Genomic DNA, 23815 nt, shown 5'->3' with positions numbered 1-23815 from the left:
TAATCTATTAGTGAACTAATAGAGTGAAGCTATGAAAAGCTTGAAAAATATCTAGGGAGAAATATAATTATTAATTTAAATTCTGAAAATCTTACTATACATACGTACATATGTATATGTACATACATAGATGGGAAACACAGCTTTTTTCATTTCGTATAATGTATGTATGTACGTAGCACATACATACATTATACGAAATGGGTTTCAAAAAGTGATGCAATGTATTTAATATGTAAATGTAGAAATTAACTTGAGCTGTGAGTGGAATTGTTAAAAAAAATATGTACCTATTCATTGAAGTTCGATTTATTAGTTATGTATTTACATATATGTATATATACAAATGTATTATGTGTATTAATCCTTCCGGTTGAATAGTTTCAGATTATGTCACTAATTGTTCTAATCTGTCTAGTAATTATTAGTTCCCTCTTGCATTCTGTTTCTCATTAGTAAATATAATATCATTCCTTGAACAATTTACATTGTATGTGGTGAATAATAATTGTTTGACGCAATATATATACATATGTACATATTTACATATATATATATATATATATACATATAAGTGTTACGTTTGGCTTAACAGGAAGTGTAAATATGCGTGATTTTTTCAAATTAAAATAGGGTTTGTAGGGTTTTAACATGTGTATATCCCATTCCCACAAATCAATAAAATCTCTTTATTTTAAAATCTGAATGTTTACTTGAGAAACCATAAACAAAAGAATCGAAAAGAGAGGAATGAGGTAGTATAAAGAAGCAAGCTGTTCGTTTCCTCTATTTTTTTGTTGTTGTTTATTCTTTATGTTAACAAAAAAATAGCGATTTACGCTACAATACAAGTGTACCTGTTTTTTCTGTAAGCTTACCGGTACTGTTGCCGTTTTTCTTTTATGTGTTAATTAAAATTACTTTGAAAAAAAAAGCGCTTTCAATACTCTATTTAAAACTCTGCGCTATGATGTAAATAATAATTTGTTTTCTTTACAATCATGATTGACGGTAAAAAATTTTATTCGTTGGAAAACTCATTCACTGCTTACAAACAAACTTAGCAATGTCTACAATACTTTAGTGTATATAAATTATAGATATTTTCAATTTTTGTGAAATACGCAGGTGAATAAATTTAGCACCAAATTTTTACGTGTTCAACATGTTTATACACAAGGGTTAGTGCTTGTACGAATTCATGTATGGAAAACACGCAAGCTTTATAACAAACATGCAAGCTTTTTCGTAAAACTATAATATTAATGTCGACTTCAGTGAAATTCATATTACGCTAAGACATTTTTAGCAAGCAACATAATAAAATTTCACTACTATTTTCAAATCCAAATAACGTTTAAATTGAAAAAGGATTTTTTTCATAAATGAATTGATTAAATTCTGTCTCGTCAAATAGACATGCACATATATAATGAATTATTTTTATTTGCAATTTACATCTCTGCTATGAGACTTTTGTGAATATTCAAAACGTCAATTTTGTTTAATTTGAATGCTATTTAAATTAAATATATAAATAGATTCATATTTATGTGATTTTTATATTCTTCAAAATAACAAAAATCTTGATCAATTATAATGAATTTGAATTTTTTAATTTGATCAGATTTAATAAAATTAGGTAGGTTTTAGGGTTCTCTAATAAAATAAAATATAACCAAAATGAGTACTTTGGTTATTAACAAAAGTTTTGTTTTTATTTTCCTATCTGTATCTAAAGATTATTAGAAAAATCTCACATATAATCTTATTCTCAACATTTTTTTTAATTCAATTGAACTTTAACAGATATACCTATATGAAATTTTCATTCAATGTCAACGAAACGTAATTAAGATAAATTATTCACCAACATCTATTCGAACCAGGCAATTGTATTACCGTAATTCAGTTAATATTCAATGGTTCAGTATTTTGAGATAGAATGGTTGTACACTCCTTCGGGATGCAACCGCATTGTTTATGCGGCGATTAATTGTCTATTAAGGGAGATATAAACAAACAAGCCATAGCCATTTCAGCGAGCTATGCCAAGAAATGGACTGCATTTCATCTCCAAATGCAGCATTTGTGAGCCAACACAGAACCTGAAGTAATTTGATGATCCTCTTATGGAAATGTTCAGTTAAACTGCATTGCCTCACATAACGGTTTATAATACTCGATAACGTCTTTTTGAAGAACATCGTGGTTTTCACATTTCAACTTTAATGGTTAATAAATGTTTATTATATACGTATTGTAGCCGGATTGATAGGCTCGGATTATAATAAATGTTATGGTATAAAATATCAATTGAAGTGCCTGTATGTATCAAAATTATGATCGTCGAAACAATGGAAGATTCGTATTAAATTACTATATGTACCTACATACATATACATATAATGGCGTAGCTAGTATGCTGGTTCTTTCACCAATTTCATATGATTGGTATGTATATTGTATTACATGTTATGCTTAAATTAATTTTCAAACATCGAGCGATCGCTAGTTGAGATAGTGTTTACTTTTACGCTGTTAAGTAATGTAATTAGCGGTACACGATAAGAGGATTTATTTTCTTTTGTATAAAAAGTAAATTGTTGGCGGTAAACTAAGAGAAGCCCCATATAGGAAACTATGCTTGTAGGTTTTCTTATTGTTTTACGCTAATGGTGGAATCTCTAATTGTTTCAGTCACGCTTCCAAAGCGGATATAACCTCTTTACTTTATACGATTTGAGTAGCTCGATAAGAAAAAAAAGCTTTTAACATTATATTTAAGATAAAACTATACTTAAACTATAGCTGAGGATGTACCTGCAGTTATATTTTATGCATATAATTATTTAAATATAATTATCTAAACTACTCGATGAAAGGCTTTCCATTTCCCCTTTTTATGAGAAAGAATCCGTCCACTATTTATTTTGCTATATATTAATTTCACATATGTCCTTCTTTGCATCATTTTTACTATTTTTAGGGTATCGTTTAAGTACTTATCTTATCCATCGTTTGTTTAATTCTCTCTTTCAATACGATTAGACCTCTCTATTCGCTCTACATACACACAAGATATATTATATATACTTCTTACTATTTTCCACTAACCTGTCTCAATATGCGTTTATATATAATATTTTATTCTATTTACATATACATATGTATATGCCACGAAGCCTAACAAGTAAAACCAATGCGCCTTCCTGGCTAATATAATGTAATATATATTGGATAAATATTGAATTTTGTACTCGGGCGAAGTTGTTAGCTATATTAATAATTTAAGGGTGCATCTTTAGGTAACTCATACATATGTATATTCAGTGATGTCACCCTAATTTTGGAACAACAGGTTTTTAAATTTGTTTTCAGTATATATACTTTTTTTTTCATTCAAGGCACTCAAATTATATGAATTTTAAGATTAAATAACGGGTTTCCGGAAACTTTTGATTTTTAAGAATGGGTTTCCGGAAACCCATGGAAAACATTATAGTGACAATACTGCAATGTATTACTTTGAACGTGTCGCATAGATATGTATACATATATAGATAAACAGCATCGAGAACTATCCGAGATGTAAATTAGTTTTTCACTTCTTCATTTTCCGCTTTAACTCTACGAAACACAACAAAAGCCTTTTGTTAATCTATGAAATTTTCGAAATTCAAAAACTTTCAGCCGTTGTGTTGTGTGGTTATTGGTTAGATATTAATAAAGTTATCAAACAACTTATCGATACATACCAGTTTATACACTCATCTGATAAAACGGAAGCTTAAACCAAGAAATATTATATAGTATTATTGTGGCTTTGGCAACTTTCCAACGGCAGGCGGCGAATTTCGCTAAACATTTTCAACAAAGTCGATTCGTAACGAATAAAATTTCCAATTAATATCTCGTCGAGCATACGAGCTCATAGATACCCTTATTATATATTTATATACCTATGATTATTATACATATATCTATTGGAGAGTGTAGAGTATAATCACACTTGTTGACATTCCGTTTTCGAGAATCGCTTCAGTCGACTCCGTAGCGTTGACATTGTACTCGAAAATTGGGCGTACGTATAGTCACCGAATTCAGAAGGGCGCGTTCATTCAAAATAGCACACCAACATATGTATGTATGTACATATATGTACACCTGCGTGATATTTGTGTTTGAGAACCACTGTATTATTGTAAGGGTTGAGAGCTTTGGATAACCAAAACGGTGGGTGTCTCGTATGGGGCTGTTTCTCAACTGGTGGCCCTTACCGGTTCATTAGCGCTGTCAATTCATTCGAACTTAAATAAATACTGAACATTATATGTAGATTACTAGTGTTGTACCCGATGAAATATCATCGCATATGAAGTTATAAAATAAATAAAAAATTAAAAGAAATGTGTCAGTTATGTGTTCAGTGCTTTTTTTTTCAAATACATTTTAAATATATTTAATTTAATATTTATATTTAATTGTTTAATATGAAAATGGTAAAAACTGCCTACATGTAAACAATATAAAACACAAATAGAAAAATTATTTACTTAATAAATTTTCAATAGATGGCGGTAAATTCTTCTAGAAGAAACATTGTGATGAAAATAAAATAAAAATCATTAAATTTTATAAACCAGGCGTGTGATTTTTCCTCTTAGAAAAGAAAAAAATGTGACCATGCGATTTTTACAACACTGCTAAAAGTATCGATCTGAAAATTTATATTTTTAATGTATGTACTTACTAAGAGTTGATAAGGTTTCAATTAGAATTCCTAATCCGGAAGTAGAATTTTTTTTTAAACCATATATCACTATTTTATTTTGACCTTTTAAATAATTTATATCATCTTGATTTTTTATGCTTATAATATTGAAATTGATACTAATAAATAAAAAAAATTATCCAAAACTTGGTAAAAAAACAAAACAAAAAAGTCTTGTGCGAGTTTCCCTACTTGTATCGAAAATGCTCTTTCATGTCATTTCTTATACTATTCGAATACATTAATCACATCCAAATTCTTTTCTAGTTTATGAAAACGTGATCAGTGATAGATTCTGAGTTTGAATCAGTCAAAATCTCGAGTTTGAATTTTCACATGATCTCAAAAATTCATCTATTGTTACTACGTACACACATACATAGATAAGAAAAAACATTCTAGGGCAGTGTATCAGCATAATTTTAAATAAAATATTTTATAAAGCAGAGTTTTACATACATGTTTTTAATTTGTTTTAATATCAAACATATCGTAGCTGTCAATAAAAAATAAGTAAAAGTTCAGGGTTCAATCTGTTTTGATAATATGTCGATTACGCCTGTAATATGTTTCGCACTTTTCTCAATTTCTTAAATTTTGCTTCAATCATACATATAACCAGTGGCGGTTCGTCCATACGCACTGCGGTACTGCAGCACCCCCAAGGAATTTGTGAAAAATTTAATATTATTATATACATAAATGTATGTATATTATATAAAAAACTTTTACAGTCACCCAAATTGACCTTCATAATCCGAGATTACTTTGCATTAAACTTCAGCAAGGTGATATTGAATTGTTAATTATTAATGTATATATGCCGACGGCAAAACCAGAAAACTTTGAAGATTTTACTACTTGCTTGGGCATTGTTAATGCCACTATCGAAGATCATAGTCGCTCGAATTTTATTGTCATGGGTGATTTTAATGCTCATCCTGGCTCTTTATTTTGGAACGAACTACTATCCTTCTGTGAAGAAAATCATTTGAGGATTCAAGATTATGCGTGTCTTCCATCTGATACATTTACATATGTTAGTGACGCACACGGCTCCTTACGGTGGTTGGATCACTGTATCACATCTGAAGGAATTTTAGGATCCATTCAAGATTTTAAAGTCCACACTGACGTAGTATGGTCAGATCATCGCCCGCTTTTTGTTATAATTGCTTCGAATGGTCTGAATCGTTCGAGACCATATCACAATTATCGTCATCGCGACATTGCAACTTGGATGCCACGCAACCCTTCCGACATAATTGCATATTCACTAGAAATAATTAACTCTTTGGATCGTATTGTATGTGATAATAATCTTCAAAATTGCAATTTAAGAAAATGCACTGATACTGAGCATAGGACTTCCATTAATTACCTCTATCATTCGATTGTAGATGTGTTGAGAAATGCCGCTTCGACATCATTTTCTTCACCAACGCATCAGTATAATGATAAGAGGTTTAAGGTGGTTCCTGGTTGGAACGATCAGGTAGCGGCACGCTACCTAGATTCGAGGAACTCATTTATAGAATGGGTCGCAGCGGGCCGCCCTTCTACAGGAGAAATTGCCGACCGACGTCGTCATGCTAGGCATGTTTTTAAAATTGCACTGAAGGTATGTCAACGCAACGCTAATCAAAATGTTATGGACAAGATAGCTCTATATCATAGAAATAAAGACTTCAAGCAATTTTGGAATGCTACAAATGCTATTTTAGCAGTAAACAGTACTATCCCGGTACATATTAATGGAATCTACAACCATCGGAGTATTGCCAATATGTTTAGCAAGCATTTCAAAGAGTCTGTTTCGGATTTGATGGGCAGGGCTGATATGGTTATGTCTATCTCAGAAGATTCGTTTTTCGTCATAACTGGCGAAGAAGTTGAAACTGCGTTAAGGTCAATGTCTGGAGGGAAAGCAACTGGTTGGGACAGCATTAGTACGGATCATGTTCTGCATAGTGGTAAGAATTTCTTCATCATATTAGCAAGGCTTTTCAATGTGATGATTTTGCATGAACATGTACCTGAAGAGTTTTCAAGGACGACTATTGTTCCTGTCCTCAAGTCATCAAAGCTTGATGCTTCAGTCATTGACAGCTATCGTCCTATTGCTCTAGCCACCATTTTATCTAAAATTCTAGAGAAGATATTGAGTTGCAGATTAAGTGGCTACCTTTTGTCAGCTGATGAGCAGTTTGGATTCAAGAAGCACTCGTCGACGGACATGGCCATCTTCACTTTAAAACAGGTAGTGGATTTTTATACATCGCGAAAAACTTCCGTATACGCCTGTTTTCTAGACTTATCCAAGGCCTTCGATCGAGTGGATCATGATCTACTTTGGTCCAAACTGTTAAAAAGGGGAGCTCCAAGTCAAATCGTGAGGTTTTTAGCATCCTGGCACCGGAATCAGTTCAGCCATGTACGCTGGGGGAATTCATACTCTGATCCCGCTTCTTTGAAGTGCGGGGTTAGACAGGGTGGGTCAATGTCTCCTGGCTTATTCAACCTTTACATGGATGAACTTTCACATCGCCTTCGACAGACTGGAGTTGGTTGCCACATAGGAGGAATATGCAGTAACCACATCAGCTATGCGGATGACATGGTGATCTTGGCGCCTTCTCCGTCAGCTCTGAATCGCCTCCTGGAAGTTTGCTCGAGTTATGCTGCAGAACATAATATGCGGTATAATACGAGTAAATCCATGGTATTGATTTTCCGATACGGTCGAGGTCCTCATTTCGTCCCCAACATTATTTTAGATGGGCGTAATCTTGAAACTGTTAGGGAAGTCAAGTATCTGGGACACTTGCTGACGGAGGATCTATATGATGACCGTGACATCGAAAGACAAAGAAGAGCCATTTGTGTAAGGGCAAATATGCTGGCTAGACGATTTTTCCACTCCAGTGTAGAGGTTAAGAGACAATTATTTATGTCCTTTTGTACTAGCCTCTATACTGGTGAATTATGGACCAGATACAAGCGGGAGACGATGAGGAAGATAAAGGTACAATACAACAACTGTTACCGTGCTCTTTTCGGGTTACCTAGGAGCTGTAGCGCGTCGCAAATGTTTGTAGAAGGGCATGTGCCTCATTTTGAAGCCATTCTCAGGATGAGAGCGGCCTCTCTACGTCTTCGTATATTTTTGTCGCCTAATTGTCTTCTTGCTGCTGCATCTTCTCATTTGCATTCTTCATTGTATGTTCGATGGATGGAACTGCTACACCGACCGCCTTGAATAGACATAAAATTATTATTATTTATTATTATTAGACTTATTTATTATTATTTATTTATTATAATTATTATTATTATTATTTATTATTATTATTATTTATTATTATTATTATTTATTATCAGTAATATTTATATATTTACTTATGTATTTATTTATTTATTTTTTGTTTACTATTTTTCAATACTTTTTTTTTTTTTATTATCTATATATTATTTATATGGGCGTTGGGGATTGCACTATTCTCCTCATCGTCTGGAATAAAAGCTATTATTATTATTATTATTATTATTATTATATGAAAATATCAATATTATTTAATCGTGTATTAAGCTCGCCCGTACACCGATACACCCAATAATGATCATACATCGCGGTAATAATATCAGAAAGTGAGGCATCGTTTATGATTTTGTGCAGTACGGTTTTCGATGGAATATGCTGAGTGGGCGAAGGAGGGGCGCGGGGGCAGCTAGAAGCTTGGTCCGTACTGCACTCCCAACAGTATACACATTTCTTGTTGCGTTCGTGTGCGCGCCGCGCGCTCGACACGCTCCTCACTTTTCGTCATTTCTTCTGAACCTTTTGCCTTTCCTTCTACACCTCTTACACTTTCTACGTTTCTACACTTCCTTCCACACGTCAATTTAAGTATTTAAGATGGTATCAAAATCAAGAGAAGCTGAGCCAATGTTTTCAAGAACTTAAATATTAGATGAAACAATAACAGATTCTTCCAATTTACTGAATACAATTTTTTATTTTATTCAGAACTTTTTACTAAAGTCATTATACAAATACGAGATTCTTATAGCGAATAGAAACCAAAAATATGTGATGCATATATTATTTGCATATATTATCGCACATATTATAGAATCCAAAAATATTTGCGATGTTATTATTAAGGATATAAAAGCAAGATATACTTTTTCTAATGAATGAAAAGCTGTGATATTGTTTAATAAAGAAAATTTTGAAAAGTACTGAAAGAAAATGCCAATGGAGGATCTACTACTAACCGTTGAATCATATCCAATGCTAGATAAAGAAAAACTTCAAACTGAATTAGAAGTGTTTTACTCAAGGAAAGAAATGCATAGTATTAATGATTTATTAATATTTTTAAAACTTATTTTTGCAATCAATTTATCCAATGTTCGTGTGGAAATAACAAAACTTATTCAAATTCTGCTTACAACTTCAACTACCTCTGAGCCAGAACGGTGTTTTTCATCAATAAATAGTATAAAGACATACATATGTATATAAGAAACACAATGATTCAAGAAAGATAGACGGCTTTGTCTATGCTGTCAATTGAAAAAAAAATGATTATGAACAGTGAAAAATTCAACGAAAAGGTGATAGACCCTTTTTCAAGGAAAAAAGACAGAAGAATCAATTTTTAAATGAAATAAAATACATATAATGTTTAATTGTGATAATTTTGATGTTAATAGTAAAATATAATCCAAATAAACATATTATTTTTTATTTTTAATCAACCGCAGCACCCCCAGACATCTTATCCACGAGCCGCCACTGCATATAACCCATTATATATGTATACTTACAAAATCACGGGTGGAAAATCATTTTACTATAATTAATTTACATTCAAAAAACTAATGAGTAGAAGTAAACTTTCAAACGGTTTTCACCACATAAAAGGAAATTTCTGAGTTTCAATTTATATATTAAATTGATTTTCATATTTGAACTTATTATTATGAAAAAAAATGTTGAAGGTTGATTGTTGAGATTGAGTTGAATATTTTGGCTTTCCGAAAATGCATCGTTCGAGCCAAAATCGTCGATGACTTTCCGTTAATCATCAAGACGACTCTCATTGTTGAACAGTGGGGTCTTTATGGCCATGTTAGTTAGCCAATCGCCAAAGTGCTATAACATGCTGAATCGTAAACCGATTACTTCGGATTTAACACAATATTGACCAGTTCGCGATGTAGCTCAACGTCGATACTACCCAACGATGTGGTCTCAATAGCCATTTTGCACCGGTAGTAAAGCTCCATCGATAAATTGATATGTACTTACAACACATAGGTGATATAAAATGCTAATACTATCCTGTTTACGATGGTGCTTTTCAGTTGATATTACGTACAGTACGAAATTACGTACATACATACGATTGGATCGTGTACTGTTAGGGCAACGAAAAGTATAGAAACTGTTGCAGTGTAGTACATTTTATCAAATTTTAAAAAAATGTATAAATAAATACATGGTTTGATATTCATAAATGCATATAAAATAAATTGTATCATTAAAATAAATTTAAACGAAAATGAAGCATAGATAACGACATAGCACTGGTGGGCGTAAAGAGACGAGAAACAAACCTTAAAAAAAATAAGTGAAAAAATAGTGTGCTCTAGACGTCACGTTCACATGGTTTATGATTCACGTACACCTATGTTATAAATTAATATATGAATGTAAAAAAATCTTTTATCGTTAAGTTGAGTTATATGAGCTTTAAAGTTGAGTTGAACTAAAAAATAATTAGTTTTAGAATTTAAAACAAAGAAATGATGTTCATATGTACCTTTATAAACATACAAAGTCCAACTAATCGTAATTTTCATTTACCGGTAATCCAACATTTTTTTACCCATTACTGGTTTACCGGTAAAATACCAGATTTTTCAATCTAAAAAATAAATTACTTTTTTTTGTACTAACTACATGTATTTATCCAAACCCTTATACTAATACTAAGATATGTATATTGCCCGAAAAAATGTATGAGGGTTAATCAATTCTTTATATATGAATTGATATTTTATAAAGGACTAAACTTTTATTCTTTTATTTATCGCTAAAGAAAAGCTGTGAAGAAAACATACTGTATTCACACTAATAATTGGTAACTAATTATTACTTTATCTAACGCAGTAACAATAGATGAAGTTTTGTGATCATGCGAAAATTCGAACTCGAGATTTTTTTTATTTAATTACATCAAAAAGTAATTTCTTTTCTCACAATTTGTTTTTTTTTCCTTCTGGGTAGGCTTTTTTCCCAAACTGACTTTAGTTTTATTTATAATAGCTATGTAAGTGAAGCCTTTATTTTACTGATTATACTCATTAGGTCACAAATGGAAATACTGCAATATCATCATCGGAGTCTTAAACTGATAGATTTACTAAATAATCCGTCTTATAACTTCTACTATTATATTCATAGTTGTATATTTTTTTCTCCTGGAAGAAACACTGAGTTGAACCAGTATTGCTAGGAGATAAAATATATATAAGAGGAAGTGATAAAACGCAGCGAAAATATTTTATTGATTTACCTGTAATAATTTGCCGATAATTTACCGACCTAATTTTCAGTCCATTTACCGAGAACCAGTAAACCGGTTTACCGATAGTAGAGTCCCTAATACACCATGAACTATATTGTATTCCGACATTGTCATTGTCCTTTGTTCGCATCTAAAAATACGTCACATACAAATAAAATAAAATGGATACTTGTAAATATGTACATATTTTATTTTATTCAATCAATCAAAGTACACTCGTCATTACAGATCGCTCCAATGCGACGAGTGTACTATACACATCAAGAAATTATATATATTTTCAATACACAATCATTAAATAATTCGAAACATGAAATATACGGCCAGACATTTTTATTTTTTACATACATATTATAATACGGCTGCAAGGACCATTTAATTATTTTAACAATTAGTTAAGTACAGAATTAATCTATTGAGACATTTATGGATTTTAGATTTTGTGCACAATTATTACAATTTATACACAGAATAAATACAAATGATTATTCAGACATCTATAGATTTAGATTTTGTGCATAATTTTTACAAATTATACATAAGATTTTTTGTGACAACAGGAAAGGATTTGTTTGCCAATTTGAGCAACCGTTTTAAAAATGATCAGATAAAATTGGAAAATTCTGATAGAAAAACGATCGATTTGGAGTCACAAAATCCCCAAATCTAACCAGCAGTTTGGCGGATCGAACCTGTGATCGCATGGTGCTAAACATATACGCTACCATTAAGTCAAACTGCTGGCTATATTTTTGTTTATGTTTCAACATTGATTGAAGACAGCCCACATGTCATTTCGAACGGTTAAACAATTAGTAAGTTATCGGTGATGTCGGTATGGAAGTGATGTAACACCTCGAAGTCCATTCAAGGGAAACTTAGTGTCAAAGGACGTTGTAACGCGGTTCAAGCACTCGATCGACCAAACTAGAACCTTTGATCATCGCACATCAAAGGGCTATCATGAATTCGAAATTCACATCGAATGTCTTGGATTATCAAAATATGGATTGGGGCTCCTCGTTCATACAAATCGACTTTTCGCGTGACTGTGATAAGTTAATATGTACTCATGATATTTTATACCGAGGTAATGTTTCAAATGAACGAAGCTTTTTATACATACATATGTATTTTTCTTATTGAAATTGTTTTCTTTCAGAAATATTTTATCTATTGTAAGCATTAAGCACTTTATACTGAAATTTATATTGAAGATGGCACACGATACTGCAGTCTGAAACAATGAAATGAAACGAGATACAAATTGAGACTATACAGTATATCCAGTATAGTACATATAATATTTCATTTTATTAATAAATAAGCTAAACTTAAAAAAAAATCAATGGCATTGTGAGTGAATCCAAAATGAAACTGAACAAAGCTGGCTATAAAGACTACATATGTAGTTGTATACGTATGTATGTATGTATAAATAAGTTGAATTTGCAGAATTGAATAACTACATACATATATTATATGTTATAATGTCAGTAGCTGGACTGTAACCAATGTACTATTTTTTTTACATAGATATACATATAACAGGAAGGCCTGACAGGTAGACCCTAATGCGCCGTCCTAGATAATGAATTACAAACATTGCAGCATTTTTATTCCATAAACCGCTGTATTTCGAAAGGCTGAAGACCATGAAATTTACAGTTAATTATTTAATGAATTAATTCATCGATACATCTATGGATTTACATAGATTTGTACATAATTTTTTACATATTGTACATAAATCAAATTCAAATATTTGCGACATAGCGGGTAGGATGATTTTTACCAATTTATTGGAACTTTATAATGAAAATCAGATAAATTGGCAAACTCTGATAAGAGACGATCGACTTGGAGTCATAAATATCAAAGTCTAACCAGTAGTATTAAAGATTAGCACGGGATCGAACCCGGAACCTCCGGAATCGGTGCTAAACATAAACTCAACCACCCAGCCATACTGCTTGCTTGTATACCAGGAAGGCCTAAAAAGTAAACGCCAATGAGCCTTCCTGGCCAATAACAAATACCGATACACTATTTTAGAATAATTTTAACAAAGCATTAAATTTTCATTTTCGGAGCATTTTTTTTATATATGTAAATCGTGAAATTTCGAAATGCTGAAACACTCAATATTTACAAGACATTTATGGACAAATTTGCAGCATTTTTATTATTACCAGCCTTTTTTTAATTCGCTTTCGATTTTTTCATTTGATTTGTCTGACGAAATTTGTGTTTCTAATCTGATCGTTTTCAAACTTTGCCATTTTGCTCGGTTTGGTCATAAATATATTTGGAAATCAAGTCCGCCATTACGATGGTGAAAAATACTCGTAATAGACACGCTTAAAAATACTCCATTATCTTTCTCGGTGACGGCTATTGTCCACATTGCCGGATTTATCCACACTATTCTAATCGATTCTTCCCTTTTCGCCACCCTCTCGCTATGTCAGATTAAAATTGTTTAAACGCCTATAGCTTTTTATTTTTTCACTCTATATTTTACGAAATTTGAGATACTGAAAACTGAAAGCTGAAAATTGCGAGAAATGGACAAAGGTTGCCAATTTATTGGAAAGTTTTCAATGAAAATCAAATAAATTGGCCAACTCTGTTCGGAAACGATCGACCTGGATCCATAAACCTAGGTCTGGCCAGCAGAAACCAGTGGGACTCGAACCGTGATCACTATGTTCGAAATCATATATGCTAACTACTCGTCCATGCTGCTAGTTAATTAAATATTTCAAGACGTTCAAGCACGTTTTCGAGTTATTGTTATCGAATAATTAGCTTAAAACCATTCCGAGAAGAGCCTTCTGAGTCGATCAAGCTCTCAGCAGTATGAGCATCCATAATTTGAATATTCAATTTCGTTCGAACGAAAACCGTCTACACCTCGATCCTCTCGTAACCTACCATAACGTTGTACTATCGATTAATTTTCTCATTAAGGTGGTCCCATAAGCGAGTAGTTTTGGTAAAAGTTTGCGTGTGTGTTATAGAACGATAATAAGACAGGAAGGTGGCGTAAAGGGGTGAGAGGTGTAGGGTTGCGAGAAGGATGTGAGAAGGAGCCTTTGTGTCGGAACCAACCCCTCGCTAGTGCCATGGAAACCCTTCAAATTTGGAGCCGTTATAAATGAGCCGGCACCCCTAATGATGAGGTAAGTCGACACGGTATCCCGCCTGGCTATTAGGAACATCTTACGTTATTCGCAGGGCCCCTTTTGATACCCGCCGATATTAATATCGATAAATATACGATGAGATAATATTTCGCCACCGTCGCCCAAATACATATCCCTAATTTGGGTTCGACGTACTATGTACATACACACATACATACATACGGTGTCCCTTAATGACTAGCATCAATTTTAAAATTAGTCTCGGTTACATAAAAACTGATTGCCTTTGATGAATAGCTAAAGAGAAAGTGACGTATTGAAATATAATATTTAATCCGTTACATTTAAATGGAGGTTTTTTGCCGATTAAATGAAATTTAACGAATCACTTTGCGTATTTCATGTGAAAAATATGTACAATCTCGGTACACATTAGATGAACTTGGTATTAAGCTTAAACTTCGAGATATTCATTTATTTATTCTAAACATACATACATACGGTGTCCCTTAATGACTAGCATCAATTTTAAAATTAGTCTCGGTTACATAAAAACTGATTGCCTTTGATGAATAGCTAAAGAGAAAGTTACGTATTGAAATATAATATTTAATCCGTTACATTTAAATGGTGGTTTTTTGCCGATTAAATGAAATTTAACGAATCACTTTGCGTATTTCATGTGAAAAATATGTACATCTCGGTACATATTAGATATATTGTTGCGTGAACTTGGTACTAAGCTTAAACTTCGAGATATTTATTTATTTATTCTAAACAGACCATTGTGGCATTAAAGGAATTCCTAATGGTCAAAAAATATAACACAAAAAAAAAACAAAATAACAATTAAACATAAATTTCAGTTCGCCGTCGTTCGTTGTCGATCGATGACGCATTCGCACCGTTATTAGCTCTTTCATAAATAATATTTAATTAAAGTACCTAAACGGTCTTAAAAAAAAAAAAAAAAATCTGTCAGCAAAGTTTGTTCCTGTTGTGCTATTTTTAATTCGTACTTATAAAATATACTCAATATACTCATAATAATTACAAAAAATATAAATTCAAGTTTCAAGTGGGTAGTCCATACATTCTCGTTCGCAGAGTGTATTTCATAGATTGTCAACCTTTAGTTCAATTCAATTTGGCAATCATGCAGTGTTGTGCATCTTGTGAAACGCAATTTTCTAATGGTGTTCAATGTGCTAATTGTAAGAGGCATTACGATTTTAATTGTGCCAAAATTACTGAAGGCGGCTACAATAGATTGGGAGCTACTAAAAGGGCTACATGGAAGTGTCCACGATGCCGTAATCCACAAAGTCCTCAGTCTTTGACCGAGTCACCTTCGCCGTCATTGGGTACACTACTTAAGGAGATCCTTGATATCAAACGTAACATATCATGCCTGCCGTCGCTTGCAGAGGACATAAAAACGATAAAAACTGATATTAGCGACCTCAAAGCAACATGTGAATTTAACAGTTCAAAGATTATTGAGGCCGAAAGTAGGATAAGTGCAGTAGAGGATAAAGTGAAAGACATCGAGTAACTTCAGAATATTGTTGATGTATTACAAAATAAAATCGCAAGCAATGAACAGAGATTAAGGCTCAACAATGTTGAAATAAAAGGAATCCCTTGTAAAAATAATGAAAACGTCTTTAATATTTTTGACTCGATCTCCAAAACTGTAAATTGTAATATTCCAAAATCAGAAATTAATTATATCACAAGAGTTCCCACCCGCACTTCGGATAAACTACTTGTAGTGAGCTTCATCAATAGATATATTAAAGAAGACTTTGTTGCGACTACCCGTAAACACAAGAATCTCACAGTTAATGATATAGGTGTTGGTGTTGATAATACCAAAATCTACATAAATGATCAATTAACCATTGCCAATAAACAACTTTTGACCAAAACAAAATCCTATGCTAAAGATAAGGGGTTTCAATACGTCTGGGTAAGAAATTCAAACATACTTTTAAGAAAAAACTCCACTTCAAAGATTCTACACATAAAGACTTTGGACGACCTCAAAAAGATTATATAAATATTTTTTCAATGAATAAGCAATCAATTCTAATTTTTTATTTATATTTTTCTTACCTTCTCTTTTGTGTGATAATTATATTTACCGATCCTGTTATTCTCTTCTCTATATTTTATATCTACATTTCTTACTTTATTTTTTACTGTATTTTCCACCATATTTTTTACTATATTTTCACTTTTATTAATAATAATTATTTTAATATAAATATTATTATCAAAGAATATACACTAACTAATTCCATATTTTATTTTACTAATACTTATTTCAATTCAATTGCCATCATCAATAATTGTTGTTTGATAATTGATTCTATATCTTCATTTATAATTACATATACTTGTACATGCAATTACATTTTTTACTGTAATTTCTTCCATACTTTTTGCTCTATTTATAACTATAGTTTCACTTCTATTATTGATTATTGTCTTAATATTAATATTATTGTTAAAGAATATAAACTGGTTAATTCCATATTTCACTTTGTTAATATATGTTCAGATTCATTTACTACCATCAATGATTATTATTTGAACAATAGTTCTATATCTTTGTTTATAATTATTGATGCATGTTCATTTGTATACATATGTCTATGCTTACCTACGCATGTAGGCTTATACGTCTATCTTTACGCACTCTATCAATTCTGCCCATATATTATGGTTTTTGTTTTCATTATTAATTATTGGTTCTTTCTTATATTTCTAAACGCACTTTATTTTCAATTCTATCGTCAATTGTCATCTAAATCATTGTTTATTATTATATTATGAACAAATACTTCCCAAAAAACTATATAATTCGCTTTATTAATTTTATTTTAACTCAATTGGTATCACGAGTGATGGTTTGCTCGGTAATTCCGTATCGCTTCTATGGATGCAAGTATGTATGTGTATATTTATATTCATATACACATAACTGCTGATATTTATGCTTCTGGATATCTACACGTCTATCACTACGTACTCATCAACTGCCAATTCTATTTACGTTTTACAATTTATCTTATTTTTATTACATTGCTATATTTTATTCTGTGTACTTTCCATGTTCCTTATTTCCATGTACTTTATTTTCCTACTCTTTTCTTATTTTAAATGTTTGAGCTTTTCTTTTTTTTACCTATATGTGAAAATTATTAATGGTTTACTTAACATAATTATATTTTTTTTACTATCAATCTATGTAACTTAATAAACTGTAAATTTTCCAAATAAATAAATAAATAAATAAATAAATTAATATATAACGAAAATAATATACTAATCAATATGAAATTTCAGTTCAACAAACCCAAAGGTTTCTGAGAAAAACATAAAAAAAACATCGATTCTCTAGAGTAAAAGTACTTCTTTCGGTTCAGGTAAAAATACGGTATAAAATTTAAAATTTCTATTACATGTACAATAAAAATCTCAGTACGATTCAGTGAGCTGAATTTATGAATTCTTCGAATACAAAATTTCTCGTGTTTATTTTTTCTACTGTGTACAATGATTCCGAGATTTCATTGAATATGAAAATTTGTTGAAAGTAATATTCAAATCATACTACGTAATTGTGAGTGTGTGTGTGTGTGTGTGTGTGTATGACTGTATTTATTTACATAAAGCATAAGTACATAAAGTACATAAAGCATGGTGCGAAACGTTTGTAATTAATACAAAAGTATACATCCGGTGACGCGTGTGGATGTAAATTGAAAAGTCTTGTTGTCTCTATTGATATGGTTTCATAAGCAACCGATTAAATCCCATTCGAAAATACAAAAATGCTAAATTATACACACATATATACCAAGGAAAACAATGGAAACGACTTGCGAGGATTTTCCACGGTGCGAAAAGCAACATGCAAAATCCTCGTCAAGCTTTTAACAGTAATCAGTCATGGAACGTATTATAATTTTGATACACACCACTTGTTGATTATCAAAACACACAAATAAGATTAAACATATTTTATATTTAGCTATCCTTAAATCAATTCTCAGTGGAATTAAATACTCTACCTCTTAAATATTTTCGCCCCTTAAATTGGATTTACATAATATGGTTAAATAAATATCAGTCTTAATTTACTCATACAGCCAGTTGTGGAAACGATTTTAATACAATTAATTTTATTATTATATATGAAAGTTTGATATTGAATTTAATTATACAATGTAAATATTTTGAATGGAAAATACGAACTGTTATGTAACTCGCTTATCTTCTAAATTTCCATACTCGTATTTGGAATGTTAACACTGAAATTGCGATAGTAAATATGAGTAAAACATTATCATCATATCGACAATATAAACCGCACCGTAGTATGATATTCAGTTCATTATAAGAATTTAGTCAAAACCACAGTCAAGGTGATAAATCATCATTATCATCATCATCTACAGCCACTCGCCATCCACTGCAGGATGAAGGCCTCTCCGACACGCTTCCATTCGTCTCTGTTTTGGACAACTTTCATCCTCATCTTACACACCTTGGTAATTTTATCCAAAAATCTGCCCTGTGGTCTTCTTTGCATCCTTTTATATTTTCTTGGGTACCATTCGAGCACTTTTTTCGTCCATCTATCGTCATTTCTTCTAGCTACGTTATCCATCCCATTTCCATCTCTTTACTCTCTCCACCATGTCCACTACCCTTGTCATACTTCTCACCCACGTGTTCCGCTTCTTGTCTTTCCATACTTCTTTGTATAGAATCTTGGAGTTCAATGTCCAAGTTTCACATCCATACGACAGAGAGGCATTTTTGATTTAAAAACCGCATTCATTCAACTAAATTCACTCCATCCTAATTTCACACATCTCTCTATTTACTGCCGGACATGTTTATTATTTGACCTAAGTATAAATATTTTTTTATTTACTACTTCTACTAGGTGATAAATATAATGTAAGAAATAGGCAAAATAAGCATGTATCGTAGGCATCTTATCGTTTAAAAACAATAAAGTCAATAAAAATTGTCAGAATTAGAATTATCTGAATTACAAAAGCCCACATCGATAATTTAAATTAAAGTGTGATGATGATGAATATACGATGGTTTGAATTATTTTATCAAATTGATCTGTATATACATACATACATATATAGCAGATCGAAAGAGATTCGTTGCCTTTGAAAATTCCCCTGACAAATAAACGAACCATTCTATTTTTGGGGCTGCAAAATAGACAGCCTGAAGCTAGTTCAAAAGCTTTTTTGAACAGGGGGAAATGGGGGGGGGGGTAACATGAGGCAGTTCACATTGGGTAAGATAGCCGATTTGGAGGGAACAAGAGGAAGTGACATATTCTCTGAATCAATCAGAACGGAAAGAACCATGTGTAGATATTCGGCCATAATAAATACGGTTTAAATTTAAAGGAATCCATTTTTTTGAACGTTACCCTTCTATTTGATTAAAGAATATTTCACGAATGCAAAATGGTGAATGCGCCGTGTCGATTACACGTTTTTGGCAACTGAATATCGTCAAATTTTTCACATTCGTACGCTTTCACCGTATCGGCCAAATGTAACGCGACACATTTGGAAAGTTACCAAAAAAATTTCGCGACACCCTCATACAAACACACTGCGAAGAATGCACTCGTTTAAAAAACGTCAATACTGCAAAAACATCATTTGCAATGCCGACTGCGGTCCAGACGATTCTCTGCCGAATATGGGTATCATACTGTAATTTATTACCTCGATACATATGTATGTATATATCATACATATCAAATTAGCAGTGCATTAATCATTACAACATGTATTGAATTCATGCGGTTTACCTATAGAATTCATGCAGCTTATTAGATATTGAATTATTCATGTATAAACCTGCTTCATATGTACAAACATGTAAAGGAGCAATTATAATATTGATGCATTCCCATTATTACTTAAAATTCGATTGGTTTTACAGTATCGATGTTCAATGAATTTATAGGTATAATAGTAACCAGGCAGTGATGGTTTAATTACTGATCAACTACAGACCCCACTCGTCAGGGTTTCCATTAATCTGTTTGTTCAAAAGATTGCAATACACCAGAAGGTTAGAATATAAAAATTGTAACTCTTCAAAATATACTCCAGTAAGATGTCTTTCAACTGTACTGCACATGTTCCTTTTAGCTTTTACTATAGTGTTTTTCCCATTATCATTTCAATATTTGCTTTGATAGAATTTGAAAATATGAACAAAATTGCAACTATGTTTGTATAAAATATGTATATTATTAGCTTACTTATATGAATTACGCCATCGTTTTTACAAGTATTGATCTGAGTTTCAGAGCGAAAGCTGAAGATTTATTGAAAGTAGAATATAGATATCTATTGACTCAAGTAACCGGTATACGGAAAAGGGGGCCAGTACCCCGGTTGAGCTCCTTTGATCCCGCCATAATCTTTTAATGGAAAGGGAACTTCAGTTCCCTTCATAAATATTCATGTAGTTCCCTTTGAGTTGGTCAATTTTTATGACCCCCACACACAAATACCATGTCCATTTTGTTATTTCGTTAATCCGACGATTAGCGGATGAGTTTTATTAACTTTCAAAATTTTAGGTTTGAGCTCATATCAAACTAGGCTTTTTTTATCTCGAGTTTTATTTATATTTTTCGAAGTCTACCTTCTTTTTGGTCGGAGCGACTTTCTAAAGACTTGCCATGTGCATCAAAGCTCTGGAGCTGTTAACTTTTTTCCGCTTAAAGCTAATTCGAGCAGACAAAAGAAAGGTTTTCACATGGCGACGTAAAAAGAAACTTTGTCGTCCTTGTTTGCAGATTCAATGGGATGAAGCAAAATGCGTACCTGAACAAATAGGGGAGGTTTCTTTAAACGCTTTGCCCGGGGCAAGGACTCCTATCCTTACCACTTACAGCACACTCAAATTTATCTCAAAGCATAAACACACGCGAATAGGAACGTAATGTTTACACTTTGATTTACTATATTCCACGAAGTGGAATGTTAATTCTTCGATCTGTTTAATTTTCCAGAGCGCCCTTGAAAACTTTTCCCAATCATCTAATGCTGTTGGAACAGTTAAAATTTTTGCGAAGGTAAAAATCGTTTACCGCTCGAATATTCATATCTCAAGGGGCCACTTTTTCGCACAACACCATATTATAGACTTTCCAACGGTAGTTTATTTTTATATTTGTATACCTTTTGCCAACATCGTAAACGTTAAGTGTGGGTGGCATGTAAAAGGCTAAAGTATATTGTCGTTACGCAAACTCGTTTCATCAATGGTGCTTTAAAAGTAAAAAATTCAAACTAACTTCACGCGAAAAACCGTACGTTAAAAAATAATGCAATATTATATAACATCCACAAACACATACTGAATGTGATTCCTTAAGAATTTCATATAGAGAATCATAATAACTTACAACTATCACATTTTCAAAAAAAAAAAACAATAATAATGTACCTATAACATTAAAATTATCGATTTAAAAGTAGTGAAATTACATGGTCAATATTGATTTATTATTAAAAGAGTTTGAGGAGCTTTGCCCGTTACTCAAAATAAGGAAAGCTACGAGAGTAAATATTTGCGCGTTCCAAAGTAGAGTACCAATGTTTGCCGATATAAATAATTGACCCATGTCAAAGGGACCAATCAACTATATCCACAAACGTACGTGTTTGGATATTGAAATAGTTTATAAAACCAGGCGCAAGTTAGAGAAACTGTTATTTTATTAAAATTTATATTGCATGTACGTACATATATGAGGTATATGTGTATAATTACGTGTAAATAAATATTTTGAGTCGTTTTTCGGTCATAAAACGATGCGAAAGCATCTTCTTTTTTTTTGCTTTTTTACCCTCCCGCTATTTCTACTCATGTTGATATATTTGACCTAAATGTATGAAATCGTAGACGTTTGCCGATAAATCGTTAAAAGCTATTTTTCTTCTTTCGGAGAATTTATTTCTATATCCAAAGCTCTCTCACACATACGCTTATGACCGAAATCCTTTTCTGTGTGCGACTAATAAAAAATCTGACCTCTCATACCGAAAAAGTAATCGATGGGGAAATTTAAACATTATTCATACAATGTACAACACGGATAGACTTGTATAATCGAGTGAGCTTCCTCCGAAGAGGGAGGCTGTATACCATATAGAAAGTTTCCGAATAAGGGAGGTGCCGCTATCTAAGTTTAAAAACTTTTACCGGATAGACGTTCCGCTTTTAACCATAACAAAGTGTCCCCGTTACGGCCAGTAAAGAGTAAAAGCCCCGGTTAAACTTTAGATGTTCGGCTAAACGGTTATAACGGGAACTTTTTGCGCATTCTGCGACCGACGTGCGCCGAAGGCTTTCTTCTGACTTCTATGGTATAGCAGTCTCCTGGTGTCGACTTGAATGGGCAAGACTCGGACCGACCACACCTTGCCTTTATACAATATCCCTTTGTAATCAAAAATTCACACGGTCGATACTGTGTGGGTTTGTGAATGCGTGGTTTTTTTTTTTTTTGAGAACTTCCTCGAGAAAATGTACGTAAATTAGGGAGCTTTCTTAATGCATGTTTTGTCTCGAGAGCTGTACGATTTATAACTTGTGTGGGGGCGGAAGGAAATTCCTCAAATTAGTTTTTCGCGTTAAAGGAAGTGACCGCTACCGTTATGTCGGAATATTTCAAGGAAAAGTCTCAGCAAAGGTTTCTAAGGGGTTTTCTTTATAAATAAATTTATTATGTTTTCGAGTCAAGTGCCACATTTCAAGGTATTACTTTTTATGAGATTTTAAATTGTATAAAATTAGGCGAATATATTGTACATTGTTAATGTTTATGAGAGTCGAAGTGCTGGAAATGTTCTACAGCCGCATATTGCGTCCATAATATTTCGTAAATTGGATTATTTAGAAATGTATGTATTTGAATTATTGTTTGTTTAGACAATGGAAAATAAAACGATTAACTAAAGGTAAACAAAAGAAAATTTCATTTTATTTTTCATAGAAAGTAATTCAAATGAACACCTCAGGATGAATTTACATAACTCAAATATATGTATATATGTATGTACATACCATGTTTGTCATACTTCTCACCCACGTATTCTGTTTTCAAATTATGTACATATATATTTTTGAAATGAATTTTATATTATATTAATATGAAATGTTAAGCTTCTTTTTTAATATATGTACTAGTACATGTTTATATAATACTAGGGAAT

Source organism: Arctopsyche grandis, chromosome 5 (assembly GCF_051622035.1).
Source record: "Arctopsyche grandis isolate Sample6627 chromosome 5, ASM5162203v2, whole genome shotgun sequence".
Classification (NCBI taxonomy): Eukaryota; Metazoa; Arthropoda; class Insecta; order Trichoptera; family Hydropsychidae; genus Arctopsyche; species Arctopsyche grandis.
Note: the sequence above shows the minus strand (reverse complement) of the source record.